At 43.0% G+C, this 15,641-nt stretch overlaps 1 protein-coding gene across 3 annotated transcripts in view; it reads left to right on the top strand.

Annotated features, from left to right (window-relative positions):
- Positions 1-219: 219 nt before the first annotated feature.
- Positions 220-15,641, top strand: part of TENM4 (teneurin transmembrane protein 4) — a 610,330-nt gene continuing 594,908 nt past the window's right edge. For all 3 annotated transcript variants that reach the window (XM_075742510.1, XM_075742514.1, XM_075742513.1), the window contains exon 1: positions 220-546. The gene's annotated coding sequence lies outside the window, so the exon portion shown is untranslated. The remainder of the gene's footprint in view (positions 547-15,641) is intronic.

Genomic DNA, 15,641 nt, shown 5'->3' on the forward strand with positions numbered 1-15,641 from the left:
CGCCGTGCCGTGGCCAGCCGCGCCGTGCCGTGGCGTGCCGTGGCGTGGCGTGGCGTGGCGAGCCGTGGCGTGGCGTGGCGAGCCGCCCGGCGGTGCGCAGCAGCCGGCCGCATGTGTGCCTGTCATTCCCAGCCCGGGAGCGCCGGCTCCTGCCTCCCATTCATGTAACCTGTGTGTGTCTCTCTTTCTCTCTGTGTGTAACAGAGAGAGGGAGAGAGAGAGCGAGGCAAGGAGAGGAGGAGGAGGAGGGGGGAAGCTTTAAATAAAGCCTTTGGATTGCAGCTGCTTATTTTGGGCAGTCCTACCAGGGACGATTCCTGCCAGGAAAGAAGCTGGACCGGTCCTTTTTTTTTTTTTTTTTTTTGTTTTGTTTTTTTTAATTATTATTCTTATTATTTATTTATTTTGATTTTGATTTTTGGGGGTGGCGGTGGTGTATTGCCGAGCTGCCTGCTGACATGAGCTCCGGTGCCTGGCTGTAGTTGCCCACTTTGGGATCGCTGGACACATAAGTGGCATTTCGGTGGGGGGAAGCCTGCAGACATGGTAAGCTTTTGCGTTTTGCTTTGAAAAGTGTATTTGTGCGATCACCTCCCTCCAGTTTTCCCTTCCCCCTTTCCTCTTCCCACTAAACAGACAGGCACACGGGTTAGGGTTGCGGAGAAGCTCCCTGAATCCCTGGTTTGTTTTTTTTCTTCCTCCCCACCATCCCTCCCTTTGCCCAGCTTGCTTTTCTCCCCTCGCATCCCAGCCCTGCTGCTCCCTCCGCACACAGTTTGCAGCAATTCAGCAGGAGGCAAAGATGCTGCTGGAGGCTCCTGGCTGGGGCGGTGGGGACCAGGCACCCTCAGCCTGGCAAGACCTTGCTCCAGGGTGTATTTGGGGTTGCTTCTCCCATCCAACACCCCCCCCACATCCCCAGCCCTTCCCTCTGCACCCCGAGCGGTGCGGCTGTGCTGGGGTGGGGGGGAAGGCAGCAGTGCAGATTTGGAGGCACTGGAGCAAGGATGCAGCTTTAAGATCAATCGGTGTTATTTATGTAATAGTAAAAGCGGGGAGGAGAGGGGGGAGAAAGAAGGAAAAAAAAAAAAAAAGAAAAAAGAAAAGAAGTGCCTCGGTATTTCTGAGCTGCACAAAGCTCCTTTTGCTCTGTCTGAACCCTCCGCCCCGTCCCCATGTCCTGCTGCAGGGTGGTGCGTGGTGGGAGTGTGTGTGTGTATGTTTACATTCGGCTCTGTGATAGACTCGGGGATGGGGATGGGGAAGGGGTCTCCCATTTTCCAGGGGAGGGTTGGTTTGCCTCCAAGAAAAATAAGAAAAATGCGCTTGACTGCAACTTGAGTGACAATTCTGTTTCTTAGGCATGAAATGTTAAAGCCCTGCTTCCAGCCATGCCCTGCCAGTACTAGAAGCTCCCCCAAACAGTGTGGCGTTTGAGAAAAGATGCTAGAGTGCCTGGGAGAAATGCAGTGGTTCAGACTTGTGCTCACATTCTCAGCAATTTGCATTTTGAAATACAAATTTTGGCTGTTGAACATAAAAGCAGGCTGCTACCAAAGGGCATTTATTTCTTGGTAGTTGTTCTGATTTTTTTGTTTGTTTGTTTTTTTTTTTCCTGGTCTAAAATATCTTTCACTTTTAAATAAGTAGTAGCTAAGGCATGCCAAATCTTTAAAAAATAGTTTTAAAACCCCTTAAAGTATTCATGAAGCAGTATGTATTTACTCTTTCTTGCCATGACCATGCTTAGAAATTCGCAGTGGTTACAACCATGTAAGCACATGACTGGGGGGGGGGGGGGGGGGGCGCAAAAAAAAGAAAAAAGCCCAAACATATTTATGCCACAGTCTTCCTTGTCTCATGGGATACACAGTCTGAAATACAGTTTTCATACAGCCAAAACAGAGCTGGCTAAATACTTATTGACGAGATAGACAAGACCTTTCTGCGTCTTGACTGCATTTGCTTATGACTCTTCCAGGAAAGTTCACTTCTTTATGATTAAAAAAACCAGCAAAGCCAAAACACCAAAACCCTGAATAAAACTATAAAATAATGTCTCCACCTCCACTCCATCTTCCTTAACTTTTTGCAGTGAAGTCTCATCTTAAATTTATAGCTGCATTTTTGTTTTTATTTTTTTTCCTGAGAAAAGTCCCGTGTGAAGGGAGGGACATAAAATAAGAAAATGAGAGCAAAGCTTTAAAGTTGGAAGTTGTCTGTGCACTTTTTATAGGTAAACTTCTGCTGTAGCCTGCCAAGTTGTTAGTGTGCTGCTCCCTGCTCCGGGGCGCGGGAGCTGGGCAGGGGAACTTGGCAAATCCCAGCCTATCCCAACCCGATTGCTTTCTGTTTCGCTGACCCCAATAAAATTCCTTGCTGGTAGGGTGGTCCCTCCCCTCCTATGGAAAGCGTTCTGCTCCCAACATGTGCACCATATGTGCCTGCAATGCCCAAGGTTTACCCTGCGCCGTACTATGCCAGCAACCCGCACGTGCCAGCCGCACGCTGGGTCCGGCGAGGGCAGGCTATCGGCCATGGCGCACCCCAACATCCCCCCTGTTCGCTGGTGGGGGGAGGCAGGCTGGGGCTGAGCCACTGATTTGTATTTAATTTATTTCATTGGCCTCTTCAGAGCCAGGCGCCTCCCCCTCGGTGTCTCAGCCTGTAGCACTTTTATAGGCTTGGGCGGAAAAACAGGGAGTGTGTGTGTATATATATGTGTGTATATATATATTTAGTACGGGGTGTGTGTGGTGAGGGGCATAAAGGTAGGAAGACGCATCTCTGTTGCACGGTTTTGCAGTGAGACAAGCCTTCAAAGCAGCTCGCTTGGCTCTGCCTGTGTTAGAAGGCTGTAGGAATTTGCTGGTCTGTGGCCATAGCGAGCTGCCCTTCCCTGCTAAATTCCCAGCTCCCAGCCTCTGCCACGCTGCCGGATCAGTCCCTGCTGGTGCGGGCTGTTTTGTGGGTTCCTCGCTGCCATGATCCCTTAAGAATGTGACTCCCAAGCCAGCGCATGGGCAAGATAAATCAGGGTCTGTGCTGGTTTCCAGCAGGTTTTGGGACGGGGAGGGGAGCGTGGGGTCTCGGTGTGTGGCCAGGCTTTTCCCAGACACGTGAAAATGTTACCTGGCTTGTGCTTCCCCGGAGAGCGGGACCACTGCTCGGCACCGGACCACCCTTGAAAGGGGGCTGCACCCATAGCTGGGGCGGGGAGAGGAGGGGAGGTGCCTTTGCAGATGATAACCTGTTTCAGTTTTTACCCCCACCAAAAAATCCCCAGAATTAGGAATTACTGCCACTGCACTGAGATGTACGGTATTTCTGCAGGGACTCCTGCCTCTGTGCCTCACCCTCCCTTCCCGTTCATATGTGCGGGCATGTGTGCACATCTTTACAAGGGGAGATTTTCAATTTGTCTGTCATCTATTTGTGTGATCTGGAGGGGGAAAAAAAAAAACAAAAACATGTTTTGGTGGAGAAAGAAAGTCTTTGGTGTGGAAAGAGTTTCTCGGGCTGGTCTTTGGCAGGGGAAGGGGGAAAAGGCAAAAGGAGGTGCACAAGTTAACTTCACAGTGTCCTTTTTCATTAGCAAGGGGTCCTGGTCTAGAAAGGCTTTTCTGGGGAGAATTTGATTTCTCTGATTTTAAAGGACAGGGAAAAATCATCGAGAGAAGAGAGTAAAACTGCTTGTCTGGTTTTGGTTGGGAGGGAGGGGAGATACCCCCACCCCCCCACCCCCCCCCGATGATTTATTTTATTATATGGGTAGCAAAAGGGAGATACCGCTCTGCTTTCGGTGGGTCTGGGGAAGGAGTGAGATTTGCATAGAGAAGGCAGGGGTTTTGAAGTCCTTGTTGCTTAATTATTTTCCTTGACTATTTAAATTAGATGCTTTCCTTTTGTTTTGGTGAGCAGATAGTACGCTGGCAAAGGAAAATGTTGTTCTCTTTTGTTTTATAAAGTGAGGAATTTTTTTGCTTTTATTTGATTTGATTGTTTTCCTGGAGTGCATAATAACTAAAATGTTATTTCATTCCCTCTACAACATGTACACTATTCCAATTAAGAGCCCGCTCTGATTATTTTTAACCTGGTAGTTTACCATTTCTCCGCTCCGGAGAATAAAACGTTGAGTTCTTGCACTTTAAAACAGCAGAGATGCTTAAGCAAAACTCTCTTTTCCCTTGGAAAGTCATTGCCAGTTCTGTTCGAGTTCCCGCTTCACTGGTTCATTTTCTGACAGAATCACATCCTTGCAACTATGATCTTACGTAACTTGATGTTTCCAGATCAAAAGTTACAAATATTGCAGTAATAGCACGATGAGAGAGATTTGGCAGGATGAATGTTGCATGACATTTGTGATTTCTTAGTAGGATTTCAAATCAAGGTGTTTTTAAAAATTTATGGGGGGGGGGGAAGAAGAATTTAAAAAGATGAATAAACAAAAACTTGCTCGTTTGATATCATCTTTAACATCACTTTCTCTTTTTATCTTATCTCCCTAGGCACTTGAGACTTTATTTTTAATTTTTTTAAAGCAAACTCTTCTGTGCTTAAGAAATATGTAATTGTAATATCAAAAAGTGAAGCAGCTTGAAACTCTCTCTCTCTCAGGTTTAATTCAAAAAGATGAAACTCTGTAAATCGATGTCAATTCAGATTTAAAGACTGGCTGTTACCTGCCCTGGTACAAGGTCTATCAGCACAGCTTATTGTAACTAAAAAGGTAAAATCTTCTGTTTCTGCTTTGAACTGACAGAGTGGCATTGCTGGGCACTTCGATGGAGTAACGTGCACCACTTGCCAGTGAATCGGGTATTTGTGGATCCCTGACCAATATGTTTTGGAGGACAAGTCTTGTAACAAAATATTTTTAAAATTATAAATATATATTTCCTCTTTGCTGTAGATTAAAAGGAAAAAAAATCATGAAGAAATTTTATATCTCAACTATATCAGTATAGCTTGAGGACTGGTGCTGTAGTACGACTATAGGACTTCTACTTAGAAATAAACGTATGATTTGCATTCCTCTGTGCCATTTCACTGTCGTTACACCGATAGTCAAATAATTTTCTTAGAAATATGTATTTTTTTGCCAGCTGTCCTGAATCACTCTTCCTGGAGCATCTTTCAAGGCAGAGTTGAAATCTGAACAGGAGAGCACGTTTGCTTGGCTATGTGAAATGACAAACACTTCTTCCAGAAAGTGCAAATTTCTGGGGAAGTTTGAGCCTTACTCACTGAAAACTTTATGCCTTCATATCAAATTGCTCTGAAGGAAGCTGTTTATTCTGTAAGGGGATTCAAACTTTATCGCACGTTGGCCTGCTGGGTATCAGCGGAGGTGATTTTTTCCATGTAAAGATGTCCGTGAAAGCAGCAGAGGCAGAAATCTGTGTTCTTCCAGTGTGTTTGCAGCCAGAAGGAGGGAAATGCATTATGGAATGGAATAGAGCTGGCAGTTAAATTTCCTATTCCAAGGAAGACTTGCTTTCTAGGATGTGACATCTTTGTGTTTTTTTTAAAAGGGGCAGGAAAGAGAAAGAGAGGAGTTGCTGATGGTCTATTTAGATGGAGGAGTTTGCTGAATCACATTTATCACTCCATTTAAATGGGGATGATTCAATTAGATTTCGCTGATATCTCCTCGGGCTTTAGTGGAGTAGTATTTGCTTCAGCCTAGGAAAACCACCGCAGCCCAAAATCCTGCTTCACCGTCGTAACTACTGCCAAGGGACCAGTGGCAGAGGTGCTACCCAGGCAGCAGTAGCAAACGTGAAGGTAGGAGATGTCTTGCTACCCATTGATTTAGGTTTTCGGTAATTATTCAGCGCAGGTTTCTTTTTAAATGCTGAGTAGAAGTTGTATCGCTTGCGGATTCATGTGTTTGCACGCACCAAGTCTTCAAAATATTCTGGAGATTGCTCAGTTAAACATTCAAAAGTTAGAAACCAGTAGGATTAAATTTGTTTTTAATGTTTTAATTCAACCCTATGTTACATATATAATAAGGGCTCACAGTTTGTCTTCTCCCCCTCAAATTCCATGAAGTGCACTGAAAATCTTAAGATTGTTCAAAACTTTCAGTCTAGGGCTGTGCCTTCTGGGGAATATGGGGTCCACGCATAAAATTAGTCTTGGTCTTCTGTATCGTGCTGTATGGAGGGAAAGAGGAAGCCAGGATTCAGCTCCCGAGCAGGAGTGTCTTCAAGTACTATCTGTCCACATCAAAGCAAAGTCCCAGAGGCCACTAAGTCATAAACCATCTCTTCTGCTGGGCCCCTGGACTTAAATGGCCCAATCTTATAAACAAACTGAACTCCCAAATTTTATAAGGGAAAGTTTTTAATATTCTGCTAATTCCTTTTGAACTGCCTCTGTGTCTTTGGATGCTGAAAATAATTTCATCGTCACCTACGTAATGTAATGAAGAATAGGAAGGGAGAGCGTGGTTAATCAAAAAGCCTTCAGAAGTAACTGCCAGAAGTGGTTGGAAAAACCGATGGAGCATGAGAGATGCTGGAATTTGCTTTCTGCTTGTTGATACACAGAGTATTGGCTGGTTGGGCTTGGTGCAGCACAGATCCCGTCAGCCGGGAACAAGCAAATGCTGCTATTTCTAGAAAATTGCCCTTTGTGCGGCTGGGTTTAAGGTGTGATCAGCTTTTGGCATTGGCACAGATTTTTGTGCTAGAAAGCAGAGAACAATCTCAAGAACCGATCTCACGATGTGTTCCTGCTGACAGAGCCGCGATCGGGGGTTACTTGCGGTGCTAAAGCAAAGCAAAGTTCACACAGACTTTAATTGCTGTTGTGGGCGTTTGACACGTAAGCAGATCAGACTTCGAGCTATCAGGATGATCATCCAGGGGTTGCAACACACTTAGCGTCAACACAGTTATGAAATGTTGGGTTGAAGTGACTTGCCCAATATTGCCCACAGTCTTGGGGCATCGTTTGGCTGCCTTAATCTGAAACACATTTGTTCTCGTTCCTCTGTCCTCTGCTTAGTCACTACAAACCTTCCAGCTCTGCAACGGGTGAGACAGGGATCGTAAACTTCATCTTCTACTCCTCGTTCTCACTGCTTCATCTCCGGGCTGGCTTGGATAAAACACGGTCTTGCGAATAACGACTGCATTGTAATGAAGGCAGACAGGGAGCTTGATTAAGGCAACTTTCATTCTGTTTTTTCTTAAATTCTGGGTCTGCAATATATACTTTTAAATATTATTCTTGGTCTGTTAGTCTAGTCTTTGTTAGAATTTTTTTTTTTAAGTCTTGCGAAAACTAGTAGCTTTGTCACGTTTCATCATTTTTGGTATTCGTGTCAAAGTCACTCAACAGATCATCATTGCTTGGTTTAACAGAGTACTCTGCTCCCCTAAACACATCCTTCCCGGTCCACCCCGCTCAGTCTGGTCCTCGCCTCCTCTCCTGCCTCTTCCAGCCCTGTTCTGCAATCCCATTTTCATCCCTCTAATCCCTGCCCTGCAGGTCTCTCACCCCAACCTCATTCAGCTCCTCCCAGCTGGGGATCATGCCGAGCACCGGAGAGCGTCTCCGATTTCAGTTCTGATGCTTGGATGCAGACCTGGCACGTCCCACAGCACAAAGCATCTCGTTTAGTCCCACACAGGTAGAAATTTAAGTGACGGAAGGTGGCAAATGTGCACAAATGCACCCAGGAGCATGTAGCAACAGTGGTTTTATCACAGATGTCGAAACTTGGCCAAATTCACACAGATTCGCACAATATTCATTAAAAGGAAAACAATTCTCTCCCAGGCAAATTTGAAGTCCTTCCTCTAAAGTCCTAGAGATCCCAGAGGAGGTTTTAGAGAGAAGGCTAAAGGCATTTTTTTAACATGGGTAAAACAACATATTTTTCCCTAGCCTTGTTCTCAGAATCTGCTGAACTGTTTTGACTGAAATTTTCCAAAAAACTTCAGCCTGAGGCAGACAGCTGGCATGGAAATTTTCAGCCCAAACAATTTGCTTAGTATAGTTATGAGAAACTGCAAATGCTGTTTTATTATTAAAGCTGCCTCACTCTGCCCATAATTGACAGCACTACCAACTTTGCTTTTCCAAATAAACAGATAACTAGAGATTTTGTTGCAAACTAATTTTGTGTTTCTGTGGTTTATAGATATTTTTATATATTGGAAATTTATTATAAAACTGACACATGCATTTCAGCATATGTTAGCAGATGATGAAATCTCAAGCTTCCTGGAAACAAAAGTGAATACAATTAATGAGAATCCCACAAAGCTGCATCAAAGTGATACAACATTGCAGGATTTGTAGAATGGGATTAAAACCAAAGAAATCTCAGGAGATGTTGCATTGACAGAGCAATCACACAAATTCCCGTGTATCCCACCTTTGGGTTCATGGTCCTTTTGACAGAAGAATTCTAATTTAATGTAACATTCTCTTGTAACAGCAACTGTTATTGCAAATCACAGCCAAAAAACAAGGGGGGCAAAAAAGGAAACCCCTAAAACTGAAAGAGCAGATAAATGTATTTTTGTGTGATCATCTCTCTCCTTTTTTTTTCACCATCGTCACAGGTGATGGCTGAGGTTGTAGTTTCACATCAGAGCCAACCTCAGGACCCTTTGCCATGGAAGGAGAGGGGTCCTGCTCTCCCCCTTTCCTCCCCTTCCAGTGTCCTCTCTCCCCAGCTCCTGTCCTTCCACTCCTTCAGAATATGTCTGATGATTTAATTCATTAACCCAGGAGAAAAATAGGTCCATCTTTTGCTAGGTGTTTTGCTGTTTTGTTTTGGTTTGTTCTGGTTTTGGGGTTTTTTTCCTACTGAGTTAGTGATTTCCATTGAGTCACCATGGTGGGAGCATGTGCTGAGAAGAAGGGAGAAAGAAGGGGGTACAAACAGCTTTTTGGAGATGATGAGTTTTTAGGCTAGTCTTATGACCCTGGGTTGCCAACTGTTTACAGTAGTTGTATCGTGCTGATATGAAGCCTAATTTTAATCATATTAAAATACATATTGCACCTTTTCATTACACTTTTCTATCTTCAGGACAGTCTTTTGGACCGTTCCTGCTCAGTAGACACTGAGATAGTTGTCCTCCATCAATTTGCTGGATTCTTTTTGAACCCAATGTATAGTTGCAACGGACACAATATCCTGTAAAAAAAAGGTTCAAAATTTAAAATGCGGTGACTGAAAAAGTCTTCCTTTTGTTCTGCTTTAAACACACAATTTGGTAATTTCATTCAGTGACTCCTACCTTGTGGGTTATAGGCATCATGATTTAATACAGGTTTTTTCCTCCCACTTTTTCAAGCTGAAAATCCCTACTCTGCTTCATCTCTACTGCAAAAGTCTTTCTATATTCCCAATGATCTTTGCAGACTTTTTCTCTGTCTTCGTTAATTCTACTATATATTTACTATATATTTTAGAGATGGGTTGACCAAAAATGCATACGTTAAGATAGGAATGCATCGTTACCATCCTGATACATTATTCTCCTTTTGTTGTCTGTTTTTTTCCTAACATATCCCAAGATTTTCCCTGCATATTTAACCGGCACAATCAGAGAGCCAATATTTGTAGAGGACACGCGATGGTGATTCCCCAGCCACCTTCCTGTGTGGTAACACTTAATTTAAAGCCCACATTGTGTATGTATTGTTAGAATCGTTTTCCCCTTTATGCATTACTTTGCTTTTATTGACACTGAATTTCATCCGATGTTTTTATCACCCAGCTAGTTACTCAGTATTGTGAGAGCAGGTTGTGCTGTAATGATTGGAGGCTTCGGGACAGGATCAGAAAGCCCAGCAATGAAAAAGGCTCTTATTTTGACTTTTATTCTTATCCTGGGGATAATTTGAACAAAAACATAACCAACAAAATACGCTTAGTATCAAGTAAGAACAACCAGCCTGCCTGTCTTGTGACTTCTGACTATGAAGTTTTCTGTGGCTCAAATGTTTTTGTTTCTCATCAACAGCATCTAGCTGAGTCTTTTTTCTTAGGCTTCATTCCAGCAAGCATTTGCTCTTCCCTCAAACAGTAAATTATACCCCTTGCTTCATCCAGGCCGGAGCACCTGAGTCCTGAACCAAGGGACAACTTAATGACCATCTTCTCACAGCCTGACGTGTTTCCCCTGCACCTCGATCTCCTAAATTTCACTCCTTCCTATCCTAAAATCCATGTTGCATTCATGATGCCCTGCCTAGGATTTGGAAACTTTCAATACTCTCCTGTTTTTTGCTTTTATCTCCCAAGAAAGTGTGAGCAGACAAAGCCACCTGTCTGTCACTTAAAGCTCTGTTTGTTGACAGGCATTTGGGTCTACCTGAACAGTGCTTGCTTTAGGGCTGGGATTTTATAGCTTATTATTGCTCGTGCCGTTCACCATATAACTTGGGTTTGGAGGGATGCACAAATGACTCATATAGAAGCTACAAAGCATCGCCTACATCCCCGCATACCCCCCATACACTTTAAAATGTCATCTGTTTGTGGCTCTCTGTGCCAACCACTGCTGATCACAGGCTCTGGAGAACAACGTTATTGTACACCTGCATCACTTAGTTTGTATTATTTTATGCCTTCTGCATAATTAATGTTTTGTTGAATTTTATGTATTTATTCATTTTGGCTTTTTATGTCTTCTGAGATTGTCAGACAGCAAGTGTCCAGTTGAGAAGATGGTAACAGGAAAGAAGGGGATGTTAGAAGCTGATACTAGGGAAGAAAAGTGGATCTCTTTGGGAAGCAGCGTTGGGGGATGAGGAAATGGGGGGATAGTGGGAATGGAGGGACCCATGCCAGCTCTTTTGGTGCTAGAGCTGTATTGCTGCAGCTGGTGCTCTGCTGTGCTCTGTGCAGTGGAGATGGTTTGATTTTTTTTCTTCTTTTGGAATTTTTCCCCCTTTCAGAGTATGGAAGGCTAAAAATTCTGTGACATCTCTGCTGTGCACAAAAAAAAAAATAAAATAAAAAAAGTCAAGATACTTTTCCTTGTCAGTTAGTATTTCATTTCACCACACCCAGCCCCAGCAAAGGTGCTTATCGAATGCGTGTGTGTGGGTACACATTCTTCACCTGTGAATACTCCTGTTTGTTTCTCTCTCCTTCCCTGTGTTCAAATGAAAATACCTCGAGTTAACTTTACACAGACTATATGGTAGCTCACCTTGCGTCATGTTTCCATGTTTCCTTGAATATTTCATGAAGGCCTTTTCTTTAAAATGTGCACTGCTCTCACAGACTGAATGTTTGGAAGTGGACGTTCCCAGCGACAGAGATTTTTGGAGATAACAAAAACTGGTCACGTCCAATCTTGCTTGAATCCCCAAAGCACCGCAGAACTTTAACCTAAACCAGGGCCAGATCCAAGGATCGTTACTGTTAATTTGGAGGCTCCCGTTGGTTTTAGTGGGCTCTGGATCAGACCTTTTTACTCCTGCTGTGGAACTGTGCTGGCTCCCCCAGTGCAGAAACATGAAATGGCCATGAAAATTGAAGGCTGGTTTGGAAATGGATGTCATTTCGACTGCTGGACTAATTGAGCGTACGAGGCTGGGAGGGTGATAGGTTTCGGGTTTTCTTGATGTTTCCAAGTGAGTCAAAGTTCCTATAACAAAAACATGGAGAGTGGTGTTTTGTAACTATTTTTATACCTACAACAGACTTGATGTTAGTGGCTTTGAATTATTTAACGTTTTTCTTCCTCAGCTGTCCTCTCCAGTGAGTTTCCATTGCAGGGCTGCAGGAGCTGTGTAAGGAACAATGCAGCAGCCTGGTGTTGTCTGCTGGGGGGAGATGTTCCTTGGTTTTGGGTTGTTTCATTTCTTTAATCCTATTTTATCCTTGCTCGCGCTGGTGAGAGGGACATCAGGCCAAGGTATTAAATCATACTGACCAGTGTGGGCTGAAAATGAAGTACGTGCCAGCTAAAGACACAAATGGGGAATTTTCTGCTTAAACCACTGAGCGCTAATGTCTGTCACATAGGAGGAGCCAACTATTTAACATTCAGTTCACTCAAAAAACATTATTATGTCCCAACGGTAATTTAAAACCACATCTGTTAGAACCATATGTGGGGGAAGTATACCTTTTTTTTTTTTTTCCTTTTTTTTTTTATGTCCCAAGTTATCCTGTTGATAGGGTTATCTTCAATGTGGGCCTCTTTCAAAATTTCAGACTGACAGCCATAAAATGCCTGGAATAAAAGAACTAAATGAATTGAACTCTTATCTTCTTCCCTTTGTAATTAATGTGTGGGCTTTTACTGGATCCAGCTTTGAAAGGAAACCTTCTATAGATTGGGATCATGCCTCATGCCTCTGTTGTCTATAACCTGATATTTGTTTTTCTATCATCTAAGATATTGGATATTTCACAGTTTTCTCAGCTTTCCATTAACAATTAATGTGACCTTTGAAAACATCTCTTTTGGGCAGTCAGAGCATCTAATTTTTACTTTGTGGAATTCCCATTGGATTCTTTTGTCCTTAAAAATAGAAGATAAAGTTTTGTTTTCAAAGCATCCCATCATTATTATCTGACCAGTACTAACTGGCATAATCCTGAGATCCTTAAACCTAAACAGTGCTAATAGCATATCTGACACAGCTGGTGGAAGTTGGATCCACAGAACCCTCAGGCCAAAATATCTGCTATAGATCCCTCATTATGTGGGGGGGAAGTGCTCTGCGTCACCTCTACGTTCAGTGCAACATACTTTGCCGTGTCCCTGTGTACTCAAGCCCTGATTCATCCCAGCTAAACATAAGCACCTGAGTGAATTGCTTTGAGAGAGGGTAATTGGTCGCAAACAGTTGTACCTCCAGACTTCGAGCACAGAAGTTAAAGGAGCTCCTTATTCCTTCACCCGTGTCACCTGCTCCTCTAGAGAAGAGTCTTCAATAAAATCTGGACAAAGCTGAATTCCCACGTGGCTTGGCAAGCACTGACTTTCTCTCTGTGCTTGTTGAGACCGTGCGCTGTGTAGTGGCAGGGAACATTTCCATTACATTGCCTTCTTCTCAGAAGTCCAATTTTGGATGGCGATAGCAGGGAGAGTTGTGCTTCAGTTACGATGGTCAGGCTGTGACGCCAAATACTAGTGTTCAAGTTGTGATCCCCTGTTAACTAAAATTGTGCATGCTACATGATGAATTTAGAGCACTCTCAGACCTCAGGCTAACACTCCAGATATCCCTCCATAATAAACAGCAAATAACTGCTCTGCTGAGCCTTTTATATAAGTGCCAAATGCTCAGTCTTGTGTAGAGTCCCACAGAAATCTTGGCCCTTCCTTGAAGTAATGGATTTCGCCATTAAGTGCATCCACATCTGTGTGCAGCATCCGGCTTTCTACTCTTTCTCCTTCACAAATAGGCAGAGAATCTCAAAAAGAAATCATCAGAAAGTAAATAGATAAGCGTGCAAGTTGTATTCATGAAACCACCGTTCCTGAGCTACACATCTTTCCAGCGGCATTTACAGCATGGCATATTGTGCATCTCCCTCCAGCTGTGTTTTAAGCACTGAACAATGAATTTCTTAGCTAAACAGGGTGTTAGTGATCCCAATGTACAGAGCACCTGACAACCCAAGAGTTAAATATGCAGCTATAAATACCATGCCTACTTTGATGGGATGCATTGTATTGTAATTTTAGCTCTAATTAAAGTTTGGTTGTAGGCATGAAATATCTCAGTCTTTCAGGAACATGTGTAAATCTCTGAAATTAAGCTGGTTTTTGTTGTCTGAATGTTTTGGCACAGTTGTGCCATTGCATATGAAGTTTTATGAGTAGCAATATAATAAAGATGGTTTTGCATGTCAATGAGCAGCATTTTTGATTCATTTTGGGTTAATCAAGCGCTAAAGTTAAATCGTAATGTGTTAATTTGTTCTTGGTTTAAAATGAAACTCCGCTATGTCCTGAAAAACTTGTGCCTTCCTGTAGTGAGTTTGATGTTGAAAAGGTTTTGTAGGGTTGATTGCTTCCAGATAAGTGGGAAAGTAGCTATGCTGAAAAAAACCCAAACTTTAATTTGAATGATGTGCATGGAAAATGTGGGAAAAAATGAAGAAAGCTACAAGAGAAACAACACGTTTCATGTTTTTGGCACAGTGTGTTTCATATTCCTACTCCCTGTCCTTGTGTGATCCCTGAGCACTTGATGGATGAGAAAGATAATTGTTGATCATTTCATGAAGCTCTGCCAGTAACACATACCAAATATAATTAAACCTCCAATTTTATGATTTAAATACACTTTTCACCAAATATGGCAATTAACCACTTCTCTGTCAGAGCAGAAGGAGATGGGGCATTTGGGGGCATATTTTCTAATCACACTTAGTGTGACATGTGGTGTTTTTCAAAACAGTTCCCCATTTCTGTTAGATCATTTCACCTTTGAGATTTCATAGAGGTCATCCTGGAACTTCAGCAAAATTGCCACAAACCATTCTTTTGCTTGTTAGACTTCTTTGCATGGTGGAGTTGGACCAGGTCCAGTAATTCCTGTCTCGCTAGGTAACTCACCATGAGACTCCCACAGCTGGGACAAAGAACAAGGGAAGTTTAATGTCATTCATCTCTGATTTTAACCCTATGCCTCTGGTGTAGGTTTCAGGCTAATTTCTTGAAAGAAGGCTTTTAAAAATATCTGTTATTAAGCCCATTCATTCCATGCAGGGTTACTGTTCTTCTGTCTATAATATAGGCAAAAAATTTGATTGCGATCAACTTTGATACAGCCGTGATCCTACTCAGAAGGAGAGTAGACATTATCCTTTTCTCTAATAAGTGAGAATACCCAAGCAAGTATCATTTCAGAATGACAACCCTCAACCTTTACGGGAAAACAAGGGGGAATGAAAGTTAAGTCCTGATGGCCACTCTCAGCACAGCCTGTCTTGGGTTGTCAGTCGCCGACTGTCCAGAGCCCAATTCCACCGGGAACACGCGGCACGATGCACTTTGCTCTCTCCTCGAGCACGAGGGCATGCTCCATTAGCTGACACTTGTTTTTGCAGCATATGTGCTAGACAGCTTGGGCAGGAGCTGGACAACCCCCAGCCTGCAGATTGTGTCCCACAGGGCAAGTTAGCTGATCCCTTTTCTGTCACTGTTTCTTGGTTGTTGTAGAGACATCTCTTCTCCGCTGCTTCATTAAAGGACTTGCTCCCCAGCCCTCCTTTTCCAGTTCCTTGTGCTTTAGTGCTGGGTGGACCTTAAGTTTGAAACATAAATATAACGCAAGTCGGAATGTCCTGGTTAAGCTGCATACAGCTGTAGTTACACTAATTAGTCATTAAGGAGACACTTTGGCCTTAATAAGTAGGTTAAAGGAGGGGACATGGGGACTTCTGATGTATTTGCAGCTCTTGTTTTGTGATCCAGGAGAAGAAATTTTTGTCTCTTAATTTATCTGTCCATAGTAAAAGTTTTCTAATAACTTCTTATTTCTAATAACTTTATGTTTCTTCTTTGCCAAATCATGTTGGTATCCTGACAGCTCTGTCTCTCGTTCTCCCTTCCGTTAATATATTACTGCAGTGTCCTGACAGCACTTATTTTAGGCTACAGAAATTCAGTCCATCGTTCTTCATA

The sequence above is a fragment of the Balearica regulorum genome, chromosome 1, assembly GCF_011004875.1.
Source record: "Balearica regulorum gibbericeps isolate bBalReg1 chromosome 1, bBalReg1.pri, whole genome shotgun sequence".
NCBI classification, from domain to species: domain Eukaryota; kingdom Metazoa; phylum Chordata; class Aves; order Gruiformes; family Gruidae; genus Balearica; species Balearica regulorum.